Raw genomic sequence first — 19,678 nt, forward strand, 5'->3', positions numbered from 1 at the left:
ATTATTATTTTATGTATTTATCAACTTTTGATAATCCATTATATATATATATATATAATAAAGTGTATATATAAACTATATTTACACATGCACATTTAATACAAGTATAGATATATTAATTAAATTATATAATCATTATTCTATTTATTTAATTAACTTATTAGTTAATTAATTATCTACCTCTCTAAAATATTTATGATAATTTTGTGCATATTAGTTGTCACCATTAATGTTACTATTATTTAATTAGTAAATTTCAAAATCACTAAATAAATGATTTTGAAGTCATTACAACCTCGATCTACGATCTGAAAGAGCCGATGTATCAAGTATATAAATCATGTTCATACAATGAAAATTAAAAATTAAAAGATCAAGATTTTCACTGTCCATGTTTGGCAGCAACCAGTTTTGTTAACTCTTTCACCAAAACAGACATTTTCACTCTTCTTGCTCAATTAGCAATTAAGCTAACTTTCATTTCTTCCATCTCATTTAATCAGCTTATAAATTCCTTTATAAGTATCTTGTTTGATCTCCATCAAACTACAGTCGCTAAATTCATCCTCCTTGAACTTTGATTATCTCAACAGGAACACATAATCTGATATTTGTGTGATACTCAATGGTTCAGAAATATAGAAAGCCGTGGTTGACATCTCCATGTGATTAATAATAATATTTATTCTTATTCGAGCTAACCCTAATTTAGCCTATTACTTTTAATCAAATCCTTGATCAAGAATGTCAGAACTCATTTTTTATTGCAATTATCATATCATGGTAAGAGCGTGAAACGTCTACTACTCGTTTTTCTTAAAAAGTACTATAATTTTTTTCTTTCCAATTCATTCGGCTGAAATATACGTAATTATGTTTTAAAGTACTTTTGCACAATTAAAAATAAACCAACCAACTATTATTTGAAAATCCAAAAGAAAGTAATAGCACAAAGTCATAAAACGTCAACCAACCTGACTTAACATTATTTTAAAAATAAACTTAACTCTAATATCCTCTCAAAAACCTTTCAAAAGCATCATAAAAATAAAATCTTTAAGTAATAATAAATCATAAACTTATTATATTTACGGAAAACTAGCGACGGTCCTCAGGTTGTGTGCACCTTCTGTAGAACCCGTAAACCAGACTACGTATAAGCCAACGCCTAGTGTCTCATGCCCTAGCCCTTGCAGCAGCCGTTCCTTAACCTATCTAGGACCATGAATCAGCCCCCTTAGGAACCCTGGACGTGCTCTAACAGCAGCCAGCAGCCACACTCTTCAAGGACACCCAAACTGAAACCATAGCCCTCTACAACCCAATTTTCGTTCAACCCTATTACCCACCTTGTCCAACCCTTAGCTTTGCATCTATGGACCATTAAACATGTTGGAAAATGTCCTTTCCCATTACTCTATCATAGCAGCCCCTTTGTGCATAATAATCATGATTTTAAAAGCATGAAAAATCAAGTTTTATCATGTATATGCCACAAAAACGAAAATAAAAGGATGATTTCATATTTTTCATGTAAACATGATTAAACACACATAATATGATTTCAATGGTGCAAAAATAAGGTTTAGAAACGTGTCTTTGCGTTTAAAACGTTCGAAATACGAATACCGAAGGGGTGGAAGTCGGTGACGAACGGATGAAAATTTCTATTTTTTCTACCCTTTTTCTTGTCAAAACCCCACCAAAAAACACACCTTGAGATGCAAGGGAGTCGAGTGATCATTGTTGGAAGGAATAACGAGTAAGAAAGACGAAAGACAAAAGAGAAAAAAATCGAAAACTTCCTTGCCTTCCTTCCCTTTTTCGGCCGATGTTTTCCTTCCAAATTTTTTACGAGTTTTTTTTGTGTTTCGTGGTGTGTGTAGGTGTTTAGGTACGTGTGTCTTTTGGTTTAAGTTTAAATAATAAAAAAACAAAAAGGTTTTTCAATTATTTAATTAATGGGCTTAATCAGTCCTGGTTTTTAAATAATTAATTAGGCTCATTAAGATTAATAAAATCATTATGCCTCAAATTAAAATATTTAAAAATACATATTTCCAAAAACTCCCTTATAAAATACACAAAATCTCTTGCCCCTACTAATTAATTTAAATTTGATCTTAAAAACGCAATAATTCTTAAAATATTAAAATAAATATTTTCTTAACTAAAAAATAAAATTTAGCTTTTAAATCTTTAACACTTTAATCATCTCCGTTCCGGTCAACCACCGATATTCATCTGAAAATATTTAAATCATGAAAGCAAACAAATTTTTACACAATTAATCATTTATTCACTCAAAATATATCATTCATGCATCTAAAATTATTTAATTAAAATATTTTATCAATTTGATAATTTTCATGCATGCGGTCTACGTGGACTGATTTTCCGGTGTTACAGAACACCTCTCCAAATTTATCAAGTTATATCTGCCTCAGATGACAAATTACTCTAATCCAAGTGATCTATAAATTCATGATGTAGATGAAGAAGAAATGACCTCAGAAAGTGTACAGAAACCCTATGAGGAACTATATAATGTTTGAATCAAAAGGAACAAATCGAACTCGATCAACTCAAAGGAAACATCGAGTTGAAAAGTTATGTGGCTAAACTTGAGGTGTTTTTAAGTAAGAAGCACCTGGAGATGGAAAATATCAAGGCTGAACTCGAAAAATTGGCGCAAACTTTTGCTAAGTTCAACTCAAGATCAACCAAGCAGACTCCATACTGATGATGGGAAAGGATAGCAAAGCCGGTCTGGGGTTTAACAATAGTGTGTTTGAAGTTACAGAATCATCCAACTCTAAATCTCAGCCAACTTTTTTTTGTGAAATAAAGTGTTGATAGCGTTTTTCCAAAAGAGACTCATTCGGTCAAAATTCTACCAACAAAGAAACAAGACACTGCTCAAAAGCCTAATCAAGAAGACGTCACTTTTTATTTCAATATTATTTTAAGCATGGTCATATCAACCTTACTATTTCAAGTTGAGGGACGACAAAATGAGCTGGGAGGAAAGTCTGATTTTGCACCAAGTGTCGCACAACACCAATCGCAACACCTTCGTCAAGAAACCTTCAGCGAAGAATATTTGGGTACCTATTGTTGAAATTTATTGTACTGTTGTTTATATATCCTTAAAAACTAATATTTCAGGTATCTGATATTTCGATAGTGGGTGCTCATGCCACATGACAGGTTCCAAAAGACCATTTTTCTGATTATGTTGAACTAAGAAGTGGCCGAGTAACCTATAGAGGTGGCACAAAAAGAAGGATTGCTGGTAAAAGGATATTGAACATTGATGAACTTCCTAGAATTCACAATGTGCTTCATGTTAAGGGATTTAACTCAAACTTAATAAGTATTAGTAAATTATGTGATGATGACTTGCATTTAAGTTTGACAAAAAGACTTGTGAAGTATTTGATAAAAATAACACTTGTATCATGACAAGTACTAGATCTGCTAATAATTGCTATCAAATTTCAGAAGAATATGCTTACAGACATACGAAGGTAAGTGAACTAGATTTGTGTAATAAAAAAATTGGGTCATACAAACTTCAAGGCATTGAAGAATATAAGAAAACATGATGATGTGCGAGATATAGCAAGAAAGACCATCAAGGATGATGTAGATTGCCTGCTTGAAACATATGAGTCGTTGATCAACACATATGTTGTGTCTGATGTTGTCACACCAAGGATAACACCCCCACTAAGACTGAAAGAATCCGATGATGATGATTAAATTAATGAAACACATGATAATGAATATGGTGTGAACAAAAGTGGGAAAAACATTCCTAGAAAAATCTAGAAGGATCATCCCTCATCCCAAATCATAGGGTTGTACACGGAGATATGCAATGTCACGCCCTGATCCCGGGCCGCAGCTGCGTGCCTGCACAATGAGCCCCTATAGAAACTACTTCGTATTCGTCATCGTTTTATGAAAATGATTAACCCAAGTTGCTATAGAAGTCCATTGTAAGTCATTATAAACTCATTTTAAAGCTTTTATTTTTAAGATGTGGGACAAGGGTATCACAATCACCCCTCCTTCAGAAAGCGACGTCCTCGTCATGGCCCGACCTCTCGATCCACCAGCGCAGAGAATCTAGAGGTGACTCCTATAGATTCAAGAGGTGGCTCTCGTCATGTAGCACTTTGCCCCGCAGGTTCAAGAGGTGGCTCCCACGCACGTAGCACTTTGTCTCGCATAGCACTGATTTCTTGATGTTTCATGCCGGTGACCGGCTCCGATACCATTCTGTCACGCCCCGGGCCCGTAGCCGTGTGACTGCACAATGAGCCCCTATATCAACTACTTCGTATTCGTCCTCGCTTTACGAAATTGATTAACCCAAGTTGCTATAGAAATCCATTGTAAGCCATTATAAACTCCCTTGCCTTGTTGTGTCATGGTAGAATCGGTCATTTGCACCTCATTATCCCTCCAAAAATCTCTTGGATATCAAACCATTTCAAATTCAAAGAGAGAAAGACTTGGTCTTGCCATCCCTTCTATATTGCAACTCCCCTTCATCACTCCTAACCATTCCCTCCCTCTCCATTATCTCGAAATTTCAGAGCCAATATAGAGAGAAAAATCGAGAGTGAGCTGGGGAATTATAAGAGAGAAAATTGAGTAGAAGTAAGAAAAAGAAGATCACTCCGTCTCCTCCGCGCCGCGTCGTCACATTCGTTCGTTTTCTTTTCAAAACGAAACCAAGGCATGTATATGGTTTTATTTTCTCTTCAATCAAGCCATATTAGTATTTTAAAACAACATACTCATGATTTTATTTAAGCAAAACCGAAATACAAGACCACTTTTTCAAAAAAAAATGAAGTGCAGATTTTCGGCCCTTCCTTTCATGCTTCACGGTTTGCTTGTTTTTGGTGTTTCAGGTGGATGGCTCGTGTCCAGGCTCCCAAAGCTGCATCTAGACATGTGCTAGGATATGTTAGGACCATGTTGGTCCATTAGTTCAAGCCACATACATGCTGGAAATCAGAAATGACAGCAACTCCCCAAGCATGCCCCTTTTTGTGATCGATTTTCTCATGTTGCTGTCAAAGGGAAATGAATCTGATCTTGGCTGCCCTAGGGGCTATATCCATGGTTAGAACATCTCCTTGTTATGACTAAGACGTGACCAAGTCGCCCCTTCGAGGCTTGGTCCATGGTGGAATCGTTTTTCAAATCAAAACAAGAACAGCCCCTTCGATCCCCATTTCATTTCTGCATGTGTCCCTCGGTTTTTGGTGGTTTGGAGTTGACTTTGGTTGGCCTCTGGCCCTTAGCCATGGTTCAAGCCACACCTTAGGATGTTGGGAAGAGGCTCTGGTCGGTGGTTCAAGCCCCAATGACCAATAGTCTCGCAAACGAAGCGATGTAAGTACATGTGCGGTTGCTGGAATTTCTGGACAGAAACTTGCTGCATCGGTTCAGAGGATCGTTTGAGTTCTTGCTTGGCTTTTAGCCTATGGACTTGGACTGGACAGTGCCTCATCGAGTTAGGAAGGTCGTGATTTTGACCGTTTGTGATTCAGTTAAGTTTAGAGGTCGTACGAGAATTTACGGTGTGATGTGCCAAATTGACTCTCGAAAGAGCGTTTCATGTTTTGGTCTCCATTTACCAAAATTTCGACTTGCATCATTTTTGGAGCATTATTTCATCATTTTAGATGTATTTTAATCATGACTAAATGATGGTTCGGGTTGGCACAGAGTCATGATTAAATACCAAGTCATTGGACGTAATTGTCTCGTTTTTGGATTCAATTACAAAGTTTGGTCAAGTTAAATCATTTGCATATTTTTCATGTTAAATTTAGGTCGCAGTGAGCCTGGGAACGATCCAATCCATGTGGTAAAATAATACAGGATATTTAATTACGTCATTTAATTATATTACGTGCATAAAAATATAAAATATTCATTTTTTTTAGAATTATGCGATATTGCTTGTGGCCATTTCACTATCATGGGATTATTGTATCACCCGGTGGTCACTTACCGGTTCAGTTCAGTTCCACCTAGTATACTATGGCATTAGTCTGATCAGACAAACATTACTTCACCCGGTGGTCACTTACCGGTCAGTTCAGTTCAGTGCAGGGGCCACTTCCTAATGATGCACAAAGGGGTTGACATGGCAGGGAACTTGAAGGGACAAATTTCAGAGGGTTTAGGAGTTATATAGGAGCCGGCATAAGGGATGGACGCGAAGGCTTCACAACTGAACAAAAATAATGAGTTTGCATGGGACACTTTGATTGCCACGGTTTTTAGCTGTTGTTAGGGCATGACCAGGAGACATAAGGGGGCTGGATGATAGTCCTAGAGTGGCTGCACAATGGTTGGTTCGAAGGGCTAGGACGATCGCGTGAGGTGTGGGAGCCGTGCGCATACGTTTGGGACGGGTTTAAGGGGTTGTGGGTTTAGGCTTCTCAAGTTCGGTCCAATAGGGGTCCAGTAGGGTCCTAGGGTGGTCAATTAGGGGCTGGTCGGGTTGCTTGAGGGCTAGGGTCGAAGCTTGCATGGCCATAGGAACTAGGGTTTCGAAAATATGGGCAAGGCTTCAATAGCCGTCCTAGACTGTTCAAAGGCTTTAGTGGGATTGAATTGAGTTGAATATGGTTTAGTTAGGTGTTATTAAGTCTTAGTGCAAGTTTGGTAGAGTTTCGAGTTAATACGTGTCAAAATCGGGGTGCACGTCTAAGTTTTGAAAGCGAACTGGGAAATTAGTCGAGGGGCTTAAGTTTACATCTAATAAATATTTATGGGAATGGTTTATGTGATACCCTTGTCCCACATCTGAAAAATTAAGGATTTAAAATGAGTTTATAATGGCTTACAATGGACTTCTATAGCAACTTGGGTTAATCATTTTCGTAAAGAGAGGACGAATACGAAGTAGTTGCTATAGAGCTCATTGTGCAGTCACGCAGGCGCGGGCTCGGGGCGTGACAGAATGGTATCAGAGCCGGTCACCGGCATGGAACACCGGGAAATAAGTTCTATGCAGGACAAAGTGCTACATGACGGTAGCCACCTCTTGAACTTATAGGAGCCACCTCTAGATTCTTGGCGCTGGTGGATCGAGGGGTCAGGCTGCGATGAGGACGTCCCGTTCTGAAGGAGGGGTGATTTTGATACCCTTGTCCCACATCTGAAAAATTAAAGATTTAAAATGAGTTTATAATGGCTTACAATGGACTTCTATAGCAACTTGGGTTAATCATTTTCGTAAAGCGAGGACGAATAAGAAGTAGTTGCTATAGAGCCCATCGTGCAGTCATGCAGGCGCGGGCTCGGGCTCGGGGCATGACAATTTAAGGTAATGTTAAGTTTAGAATGATTGGGTCATCGTTTTAAAGTCTAAGAACAAATACGGAAAGTTAGAGTTCCAGGGGCAAAATGATCATTTTACACCTGAAAAATGTTAGACGTCTTGGCAGTGCCCTGAGTTCTGTATTAAATGTTAAAATATTTATTTTAAATATTTATGGAATTTTAGGATGAAACGTTAATGCTAAAAGATATGTTGCATTCTTGGTTTAAAAGAAAAATGATTTATACATGCATGAATTTTTATTTTAAATATTTATGGAATTTTAGGATGGAAATATGAAAAGTTGAATGAGGTGAATTGATTGTGACTACTACGATGATATGTAAGGCCAAGGCTCAGTTGACGGGTGAGAGTGACACTAATGTCCCCGCCGTCCGGTACCGTGGTAATACGTAGATAGATCTATCGACCTACAACTAATACGAAAGTCATAATTAAGGATCTGAATTCAATAAAAAGGAAAACATATAAGCATATGATGAAAGGAAATATGAAATGATATGTTGAAAGGAAAACGTTAAAGTTTATGGTCATAAAAAGTTATTTTATGTAAAAGTGTTTTCACTCTTGCTTGTGAATGTATATGTATTATTTGTTATCATGATTAAATTTTGCTGAGTCAATAGACTCATTAGGTGTGATCGATGCAGGTGAGTATGAGATTGATGTTAATAGAGGTCTTGATCAAGTCAGTTTGAAAACAATAGCTAAACAGTTAGATATACAAGATATATTTATGGATATTCAGATACTTCAACTGCTTCTATGTCACCCCTTATACCACCTCGGGTAGGATCCACTAGAAAACTTTGATTTATAAAACTATTTGTACAAATCCACTCAGCTTAGAACTTATACTACTGCCTCAACTGAACTCCTAGCCTAGACTGAAGCCTTCCAGCCAATACTTGTTTAACGTCTGTGTGTCAAAGACTACATACACAAGTTTAACATCTTTGTGCAATACTATATTTGAGTGGTGGGGTGTGTGTGTGTGTGTGTGTGTGTGAAGAACACGAAAGGGTTCTCACACACTGAGGGAATTGTTCTTCTAATAAAAGCTGATAACACGATGAAGTGCTCCCTCTGGGCTGATTGTTTTTTGAAAGCTGATAAGCAATATGCGTCCCCTTTCTGTCTGTTTTTCACGCACTTCATATATGTCTTCTTTTTTGTTGGTCTTCACTGATCTTCTATTTATAGGCGGGAAACTTGTAATGCTCCGTAAATTTAGGTCCACGCGAACCACATGCATGCAATTATTCAATTCTTTTATATTTTAATTAAATGTTGTAATTGCATGAATTATTTATGTTGTGCATATTTGCATCTTTAAAATTATATCTTTCTACATGGTTGAATTAAAAGATATTTTTAAAGGTTATTCGAGTTGCGATCGAGGAACGGAGACCGAGGGCTGAAAACGTAAAATGTTTTTATAATTATTTTTAATTATTTAAAATATGGTTGATGGTTTATCATATTTTTGAAAATAAGGGGTTTTGAGGTGATTTATATGCCGAGATGTAAATTTTATCGGTGTTGGTTTTTCAAGAAAAATACGAATTCTTTTTAGTAACCCGGCTATTAAATTCACAAACCTATTTTATTAAAGCCATTTTTAGGATTTAATTAAATCCTAATTGAGACTAATGGGCTTAATTTTATTGGTTTAATAGGACTAAAGCCTAGTTAGTAATTTAATTAGTGTATATAATATATAAAGCACCTAAAACCCTACACTTGCAACATCAATTCACGGCCACACACTCCACAAATTCTGAAACACTCCCCACCACCCCCATACACGATACACACGTACACAACAAAGTAGAAGGAAATTTGAAGGGTTCCAGGTAGATCAAGCCCAAGGTTTCACTCTGTTCTTCGTCGTCAACGTTAATTCGTGCGCATAAAACGCAAGGGCACGCCATATATCTCCTTTTCTCATCCATCGCATCATAATATTGTTTTAAAGATTGTATGCATGAAGAACATGAATTATATTTACTGAATTTTTCGGATTATTGCACTTATAGGGGATAAATCCATGAGTTTGGATTCCATAAATTGTTTCATGCATGTAAGAGGGTGCCATGATGTTAGGACATGATCAAGAGATGTTTTTACACGAATTTAAAAGGTCCTAAACTCACTCAAATCGCTGCACCACAAACTATGCACAGAAAATCTTTTTTTTTTTTCTGTCCAGAAGATTAGTGGTTTGGCTTTCATGTTCTAAGGGGAGGGCTGGTCTTGGCTTGGGTTCAGGGCTGGCCTAGGGTCTGGTTGTGTCGAGGGGAGAGTCCTAGCCAAGATAGGACTCGGGTTAGAAGGGTTGGGAGGAGTCCTTGAAATCAAGGACTTCTACCCGAGAGCTTGTTCAGGTTGGCGCGGATTGTTGCGCGGCTTGCAGAGGGGTAAAGGCTCGGTCCAGGGCTCGTGGGCTGGGTGAGGGTGACTCATTAGGGTCCTGTTACGGTGTACTAGGGGTTGGTTCGTGTAGTGCCCAAATTCAGTACACGTATTACCCATGCATTTATTTAACTATTAAATCATTTAATTAATTTTAAATGAGTTTTATGCCATGCATAAATTATGAAATGCATTATTTTAAATAATTCATGTTTATTGTGATGCACGTTAAAATGTCTTTCGAGTTTCATATTTCAGGCGATTATTCGAGGCGGGATCGAGGAAGAGACCGGTGACGATTTTGGAAATTTTATGTGGTACTTTATTTTAAGTCAGGAATGGGGTGTTTAAATAATTTATTGAGTTTTAGCATTTTAAGTTTAAATCACGTATTTAGTAATTTTAGGAGTTTTAAACTTTTAAAAGTCTATCACTTGTACAATTCACTAAGGGCTTTTAATTAGTTGAGAGGATAGATAGTATTTTAATTAATTGCTAATGATTTTTAATTAAGCAAAAATCATTCCCTAATCTACTCTTTAACACACGCACACACACATGTTCACACACCCACACTCACACACACAAACACACACTGAATACCGTATAACACACACACATTCAGTTTTATTATTTTGAAAGAGTGAAAACCTAGGGTTATTTCTAGAGAGCAGCCGCCCCCTCCCTCTCCATCTTCTAGCAAATTTTCGAGAGTTTTATTACAAGAAAGTCGAGCCGCAAGTCGTCCCGGATCAACCTCGCTTCTTTCCCGCGTCGGTGTCGTTATTACGGTACTTTTAAATATCGAAAAGGCACGTATATTCTGTTCTTGATGCATCGATCTTGTCATATTATGCGTTGTGTTATTATTTATGCGAAAAATACATGTGTGATGCGTAGAAGTTTGAGCAATCGTGTTTAGATCAATTTTGAAACGATTTTTGGATCACCAAATTCACGTTTTTGCTGTCATGTCAAATACTGCGATTTTTGGGTCAAGATTTTGAGAAAACTTTCAACTAGAAAATTGTAGAACTTTTTGATGCCTTCGATTTGATATAAAATTCGAGTTATTTGGATAAAAATTGAGGGTGTTATGGCGTTTTTCGTGCGACTGCTCAAACTGCATTTTTCCGAAAACTTACGATATTGATGTGTTCCTAAAGTTTTATGGTTGCAGGCTTCGTTGGGGATCGACGGGCGTTCTTTGCTGCATTTAAGTATGATTGTTATGATGTTGGGTTGATATTCAATGGGTTGGTTAGCGCCGTTAGGCCCTTGTATTCGATGGTGGTCATAGGGTTTGATCGTTATGCCAAATTCGTGTCCACGAGTTTATTGTGTCGCTTAGGATGTGTGATTGTTGGGAACAAATGTAGAAGTTTGAGTCAATATTATGGTAGTCCAGGATGGGTCTTGAGGTGTCCACTTGTGTTCCATGTTGTTTGTGGGGTTGAATATGCATAGTGTAAGATTTCTTCTCGCAGGTTTCGGCGTCCAGTAGGTACACGGACCCTGGCACGGGGTCCGTGCCCCTCTCCTTTCCGAGTATTCCCTTCACAGTATCTACACGGACCCTGACCCGGACCTATAGACGGGGTCCGTTCCTTTATATCATTCGAAATGTACTTTTTCCAGAGTCTACACGGACCTCCACCCGGACCCTGGCACGGGGTCCGTGTCCACCCTTCTTTCCGAACCTTTTTACCCGAGTCTACCCGGACCCCTACACGGATGTAGGCACGGGGTCCGTGTCCTTCATAAATTGGGAAAATTATTATAGCATGTTTGAGGTTTGATGTCATGGTTTAGAGGTTTGATGTCATGGTTTAGTGCAAGGGTTATCAAGGTCATGTTATGGGAAATTTTAGAATGCCCTAAGTAATGATTGAACTTGAGAGTAAGTATGATTCCTACGTTTAAGTTATGCAATTTCATGTTAGTACGTCGCAGCAACGGCCCCAGTCGAAGACCAACGAATCCCTCAACGCCAAGTAAGTATGTATGACGTGGAAAGGAAATATTTTAAGTTTTGAGGTATGCTAAATGTCTTGTGACCAAATTATGTTAGGATTGGAAAGCGTTAAATTATGAACGGGGACCAATCCGCCCGTTAAATTATGAACTGGTTAGATCGTGGTTGGAAAGCGTTAAATTATGAACGGGGACCAACCAGCCCGTTAAGTTATGAACGGGGATCTTATGTATGCGGCAGTGGATACGTCCCTGTCAGCCCAGTACTGTGGTATAGTCTGATCAGGCTCAATTATGTTACGGGTCATTTGCTTTGAAACATGCCTCTACGCAAAATGATCAAGTTATGTGTGTTTACTTATGCAGTATGTTTATGAAAGTTTATGTTGATGGCACGTCTAGTTATGCATGTACGTATGTTCAGGTTTCAAGTTATGTATGTCCTATTTTGAAGTTGCATGCGGTTTTATTACGTAGTACTAGTTATCCCAGTTTATACGTGTTGAGTCTTTAGACTCACTAGACTTGATCGATGCAGGTGAGTATGTTGACGAGGAGGCAGGAGGTGGTGACCAAGGGGCAAGCTTGGACTGAGCGGCAGGCTAAACCCGAGGGCCGCCCACGTTATTTTACGATTCTTTTTATGCAAGTTTAAAATACTCTGATGTCATGTTTCGTTTCAAGACTTTTGGAACAGTGTTTCTTTTCAGCAAATTTTATTGGTGATGTCGATTTCAAATATTTTTATTGATGAAGGATGTAGTGACGACCGTATTTGATTTCATTTCCGCATTTCATTTAGTTTAAAAGAAAATTTTTAATTTTTCCGCAAATTTTAAGTAGTAAAGAATACGATTCGTTACAGTTCGGGTGCTGGGTAGACGTCTAGGTCCCTAGGTGCTCAAAGGTAGAGTCCACTCAAAGTGCAACTCTCGGCCAGATTTGGGGTGTTGGTTTGGGATTCGTTTTTGGCTTTGGGAAAGGTTTCTAGGTGATAAAAGGGTCCAGTAGGGTACTCTAGGATGTTGGTCAGGTTTTGGATCAACATGGCTCGGGGGTGACTCGAGAAAATCGGAAGATGGCTCGGGGTCGAAGATTAGGTGTCACAATAGGGTTTCCTGAACTTAAAAAACTTGAAAATAGGCTCACGGGTGTCGAATCGTGGTTCATGGGGATTAAAATAATATAAAAAGACTAAATTTCGAACTTAAGAATTTTATATTAAAGTTTGGGATTTTTCGGGATTAAAACATCGTCAAAACGACTATTTAAATATTAATTTAAAAGCCTAGTTTTTAAGCTAAATAAAATTATGGCAATTTTAATTTAAGCTTAAATAATTATTTGGGACATGTAAGAGGCAATGAATTCAAGAAAAAGTCAAAATCGAGGAATTTTACGTCTAGGGGTAAAACGGTCTTTTTACACCTAAAATTAGTAAACGTCATGGCAGTGCTCTAAATGATGTTCTTATGCTATTACGATTATTTTTAATTGTTTATGAAGTTTTACATGTTGAATTATGATTTTAAATGTCCATGGATTTTTATGATTTAAAGTTGACATTTGAAATACATGTTGCATGCTTAGTTTCAAAGAAAAATGATATTCTTGAATGATTTTATAAAGTGATGGAAATATGAACAATTGATGAAAGTGAAGTAATTGTGACTTTGAGGATACGAGGATATGAGGATATGATTGAGGATAGGCCAAGGCTCAGTTGACGATCTTGTGTCGCTGATGTCCCCCCCGCTCAGTACTGTGGTTTCATGTAGATGGATCCATCGACTATTGAGGATATGAGGATATGATTGAGGATAAGCCAAGGCTCAGTTGAAGATCTTGTGTCGCTGATGTCCCCGCCGCCCAGTACTGTGGTTTCATGTAGAAGGATCCATCGACTTTTTGAGGATTGAGGAAAGTCACAATTAACGATCCGAATTCAATAAAGGAAATGATAATGTTTATGATCATGAAAAAGGTTTATGTCATGTTATGTTTAGGAAAAAGGAAAAGGTTAAGGTTCACGTTGCATGTCTTGAAAATGTTATTTTTACGTAAAAGAATTTTCACTGTTGCATGTGATTTTTATACGTATACTTGTTATCATGATGTGTTGAGTCTTTAGACTCACTAGGTGTGATGGATGCAGGTGAGGTTGAGGGAGGTCTTGACACTTGATTTGGATGGACTGGAGGTGCACACAACCCGAGGACCAACGCTTCTACTATTTCCGTACTTATGATACATGATTACGATTTTACATTAAAAGATTTTAAGACCATTTATTTATGCTTTAGAGTGGTTTTTGAGAGGATGGTACATTTCACGGTTATTGCTTTTGAGGTTGGTAAAATAGTTGAAGATTTCATGTTTTGACAGTCCCTTTGATTTTTAAATTCTTAGTTCGGTGAATTATGGTTTTAAAAGGATGCAAAATATTTGGTATAATATTTTTATGTTACTGGCCGAGATTTAGTGTTTTAAAAAAAATTCTAGTAATTTTTAAACATGAAGAAAGCTAGACGTTTCAGTTGGTATCACAGCAAAGGTCCTGTAAAGGGTTGTGCCACCATCAGCGTCGGAAAGATCAGTCGTCAAGCCTCAAAGTTGTAAGCTTTACATGCTTTATATGATTTAAATGTTGTTACCTGCATGACTACATGAATAATATGTTCACGTCACATGTTTAATAGCTTCATGGTAATATATGTTTTATATGATTTAGAATTTTTATACGTGATACAATATGAAATAAGAAATTATTTGATTTCAACGCTTGTTGGTTTTGTGGTGGAATTGGATTGTTGTTTTTGGGTTTTAGTATTGAAGTTCAATTTTTTTGGGCCATAAGTTAATCGTAAATATTATGAATGCTTTTGGGACATGTAGATTTTCTAAGAAAATATTTATGATTCGTGGTTACCAGTTCAATTATTTTTTGAGAATTACTCATAAGTAATAATGATTCGAGGATTTGTAAAGACTTTAGGAGTATAGAAATGTATAAATTGAGATTTAAGTTTTGATGAAAAGTAAGATTGGTTATAAGAATTGACTTTTGGGTAAATAAGTTTAAATTTTCGAAATTTATGTTATGAGAAACCTATAGAAAGGAATAAGAATGCCAAAAATTATGAGTTAATCGTAGGATTTTTGAAATTAAGGAATAATTAGGACGATTTTTGAGGAAATTAAGAATTTATTTTGCAAATATTAGGGAATTTGGGGACTAGTTTAGCAATAAGTGTGAATTGAATGTGTTATATGGTAAGAATTTTGATGATTTAGACTTTAAGATATTTAAAACCTTGAAATATCTTGATTTATAACGTTATAAGGAATGTTAAACATGGGTTTTTAAGGATGAAACAATATTAGGCTTGAATATTTAAGCGTTAGCGAATGCATCTGAGATTTTAAGATTGAAATATGATAAGTTGATGAATATTTTGGGTATAAAATAAGAAAAGAAACATACGATAAGTATGGTCATCCATCTTTTATTATTGGGAATTGTAAGAAAATTTGATATTCGAGGTTATAATAGTAACAACACAAAATCATTATGGGTTTTTTTTTAGTTGCGAGTTGCAAAATAAGGATTTAGAAGGAAAATTTTATTTGGGATCAAGGAGACGTAGGGACATTTAGATTTTAAGTTTTATCAGAGTAGCGCAGCGGAAGCGTGGATTTTTGGGATACTAGAACAAAGTCAAAACTTTGGGTTATTAAGGATAAGCGAATTTCGAGGACGAAATTCAATTTAAGGGGGGGAGATTGTAAAGCTTCGAAAATTTTAAGGTCCACGCGAATCACATGCATGCAATTATTAAATTATTTTGTAATTTAATTAAATGTTGTAATTGCATGAATTAATTATGTTGTGTATATTTGCATCTTTAAATTATATCTTTCTACATGGTTGAATTAAAAGATATTTTTAAAGGTTATTCGAGTTGCGATCGAGGAACGGAGACCGAGGGCTGAAGACGTAAAATGTTTTTATAATTATTTTTAATTGTTTAAAATATGGTTGATGGTTTTTCATATTTTTGAAAATAATGGGTTTTGAGTTGATTTATACACCGGGATGTAAATTTTATCGGTGTTGATTTTTCAAGAAAAATACGAATTTTTTAGTAACCCGGCTATTAAATTCACAAACCTATTTTATCAAAACCATTTTTATGATTTAATTAAATCCTAATTGAGACTAATGGGCTTAATTTGATTGGCTTAATAGGCCTAAGCCTAGTTAGTAATTTAATTAGTGTATATAATATATAAAAGCACCTAAAACCCTACAGTTGCAACATCAATTCACGGCCACACACTCCACAAATTCTGAAACACTCCCCACCACCCCCATACACGATACACACATACACAATAAAGTAGAAGGAAATTCGAAGGATTCAAGGTAGATCAAGCCAAAGGTTTAACTCTGTTCTTCGTCGTCAACGTTAATTCGTGCGTATAAAACGCAAAGGCACGCCATATATCTTCTTTTCTCATCCATCATATCATAATATTGTTTTAAAGATTGTATGCATGAAGAACATGAATTTTATTTACTGAATTTTTCGGATTATTGCACTTATAGGGGATAAATCCATGAGTTTGGATTCCATAAATTGTTTCATGCATGTAAGAGGCTAACATGATGTTAGGACATGATCAAGAGATGTTTTTACACAAATTTAAAAGGTCCTAAACTCACTCAAATCGCTGCACCACAAGCTATGCACAGAAAATTGTTTTTTTTTTGCTGTCAAGAAGATCAGGGGTTCGGCTTTCATGTTCTAAGGGGAGGGCTGGTCTTGGGTTGGGTTCAGGGCTGGACTAGGGTTTGGTTGTGCCGAGGAATAGTCCTAACCAAGATAGGACTCGGGTTAGAAGGGTTGGGAGGAGTCCTCCTCAAGAGCTTGTGCAGGTTGGCGCAGATTGTTGCGCGGCTTGCAGAGGGGTAAAGGCTCGGTCCAGGGCTCGTGGGCTGGGTAAGGGTGACTCATTAGGGTCATGTTAAGGTGCACTGGTGTTTGGTTTGGGTGCTGGGTAGACGGCTAGGTCTCTAACTAGGTGCACAAAGTTAGAGTCCACTCAAAGTGCAACTCTCGGCCAGATTTGGGGTGTTGGTTGGTGCTTCGTTTTTGGCTTTGGGAAAGGTTTCTAAGTGATATGAGGGTCCAGTAGGTGACTCTGGATGTGGGTAAGGTTTTGGATCAACATGGCTCGGGGGTGACTCGAGAAAATCGGAAGATGGCTTGGGGTCAAAGATTAGGTGTCACATTAGGGTTTCCTGAACTTGAAAAACGGCTCACGGGGGTCGAATCGTGGTTCATGGGGACTAAAATAATATAAAGACTAAATTTCGAATTTAGGAATTTTATATTAAAGTTTGGGATTTTTCGGGATTAAAACACCGTCAAAACGACTATTTAAAGATTAATTTAAAAGCCTAGTTTTTAAGCTAAATAAAATTAATGTAATTTTAATTTAAGCTTAAATAATTATCTGGGACATGTTAGAGTCAATGAATTCAAGAAAAATTCAAAGTCGAGGAATTTTACGTCTCGTGGTAAAATAGTCTTTTTACACCTAAAAATTAGTAAACGTCATGGCAGTGCTCTAAATGATGTTCTTATGCTATTACGATTATTTTTAATTGTTTATGAAGTTTTACATGTTGTATTATGATTTTAAATGTCCATGGATTTTTATGATTTAAAGTTGACATTTGAAATACATGTTGCATGCTTGGTTTCAAAGGAAAAATGATATTCTTGCATGATTTTATAAAGTGGTGGAAATATTAAACCATTGATGAAAGTGAAGTAATTGTGACTTTGAGGATATGAGGATATGATTAAGGATAGGCCAAGGCTCAGTTGACGATCTTGTGTCGATGATGTCCCCGCCGCCCAGTACTGTGGTTTCATGTAGATGGATCCATCAACTATTGAGGATATGATTGAGGATAGGCCAAGGCTCAGTTGACGATCTTGTGTCTCTGATGTCCCCGCCGCCCAGTACTGTGGTTTCATGTAGATGGATCCATCGACTATTGAGGATATGAGGATATGATTGAGGATAGGCTAAGGCTCAGTTGACGATCTTGTGTCGCTGATGTCCCCTCCACCCAGTACTGTGCTTTCATGTAGATGGATCCATCGACTTTTTGAAGATTGAGGAAAGTCATAATTAACGATCTGAATTCAATAAATGAAAGGATAATATTTATGATCATGAAAAAAGTTTATGTCATGCTATGTTGAGGAAAAAGGAAAAGGTTAAGGTTCATGTTGCATGTCATGAAAATGTTATTTTTACGTATAAGTATTTTCACTGTTGCATGTGATTTTTATACGTATACTTGTTATCATGATGTATTGAGTTTTTAGACCCACTAGGTGTGATGGATGCAGGTGAGGTTGAGGGAGGTTTGACACTTGATTTGGCTGGACTGAAGGTGCACACAACCCGAGGATTCCGCACTTGTGATACATGATTACGATTTTACGCTAAAAGATTTTAAGACCATTTATTTATGCTTTAGAGTGGTTTTTGAGAGGACGGTACATTTCACGGCTATTGCTTTTTAGGTTGGTAAAATAGTTGAAGATTTCATGTTTTGGCAGTCCCTTTGATTTTTAAATACTTAGTTGGTTGAATTATGGTTTTAAAAGGATGCAAAATATTTGGCATAATATATTTATGTTACTGGCCGAGATTTAGTGTTTTAAAAAAATATTCCTAGTACTTTTTAAACAATAAGAAAGGCAGATGTTTCAAAACTGATCGTACAATGAGACTCAATAATTGTATCTCTTGCAGCTTGAATTTGTACCTAGAACTTTGTGTCTCGACTTTTCCGACAAGTCTCTAGGAATATCTCGACTTTAATCTTTGCTACAACGTCCATTCATTGTACAACATATAGTACAGATAATTTATCGAGTACGCACAGCTGGATTCCATTGAATAAGCTTGTCATGTTCTCCATACTGATTGATTCCTGACTAATGCTTTGAACTGGTCTTGAACTGATCTGGTGAAATTAGTTAGCTCGTCAGCTTAACTGGTTACACTAGTTCAGTTGAACTGGTCAGTTGGACTTTCCATCAGTTGATCACTTCATCAGATGGCCGGGCTTCTGAAAGTCTTCTGCTGAATTGCCTAACAATATCCTGCGCACTATGATAAACCATTATTAACAAAATAACAAGTTTTGTTAACATCAAAATCAAGATTGCGAACATGAAATGTTCCAACAATCTCCTCTTTTTTGATGATCTCAAAACTTGAACAGCTAAAGCGGTAACAACAAATAAAAACACTTTTAAAGTTCGAAGGTTAGTACATTTAAACGTTCCCTCTCAAGAACTGAATTTAAGAATATTTTAAAAACAACTTCATTTTGAGGGTAAGAAAACTCCTCCTCAAAAACTGAATTTAAAAACTCTTATTTTAAGGAAATTAACTAAGCACTCATTTAGAGATTATAATAATTCAAGCAATGTAGACAAGAAGTTTGGAAATATCCATTCAGTCATAGCGAAACACAACTAGATAAACATGATGTTTATTAAATAAAATAAACTTCATTGTATTATACATTTGAGTACATACATCAGTTGTAAGGAAAATTGCTACTACAATAGCATATTTTAAATAACATCAGTTATTAGTTGGTTTATGTATGACAGAACTGGATATGCCAACAACTGGTTGTCTTGACTGCTTGAAACGGTGCATTGTTCGTGAGTTCAATTTGATAGAGAAACGAACTAATTTGCCTTGAACTTGATCTCTGTACTACCCAACTGGTCGAGCTGACTCAAACTGGGCTCAAGCGGAATATAGTTTGTGATTAAATCAACCAACGTCTCACCATGGATGAGTTTC

Source organism: Primulina eburnea, chromosome 10, assembly GCF_022965805.1.
Source record: "Primulina eburnea isolate SZY01 chromosome 10, ASM2296580v1, whole genome shotgun sequence".
Lineage (NCBI taxonomy): Eukaryota > Viridiplantae > Streptophyta > Magnoliopsida > Lamiales > Gesneriaceae > Primulina > Primulina eburnea.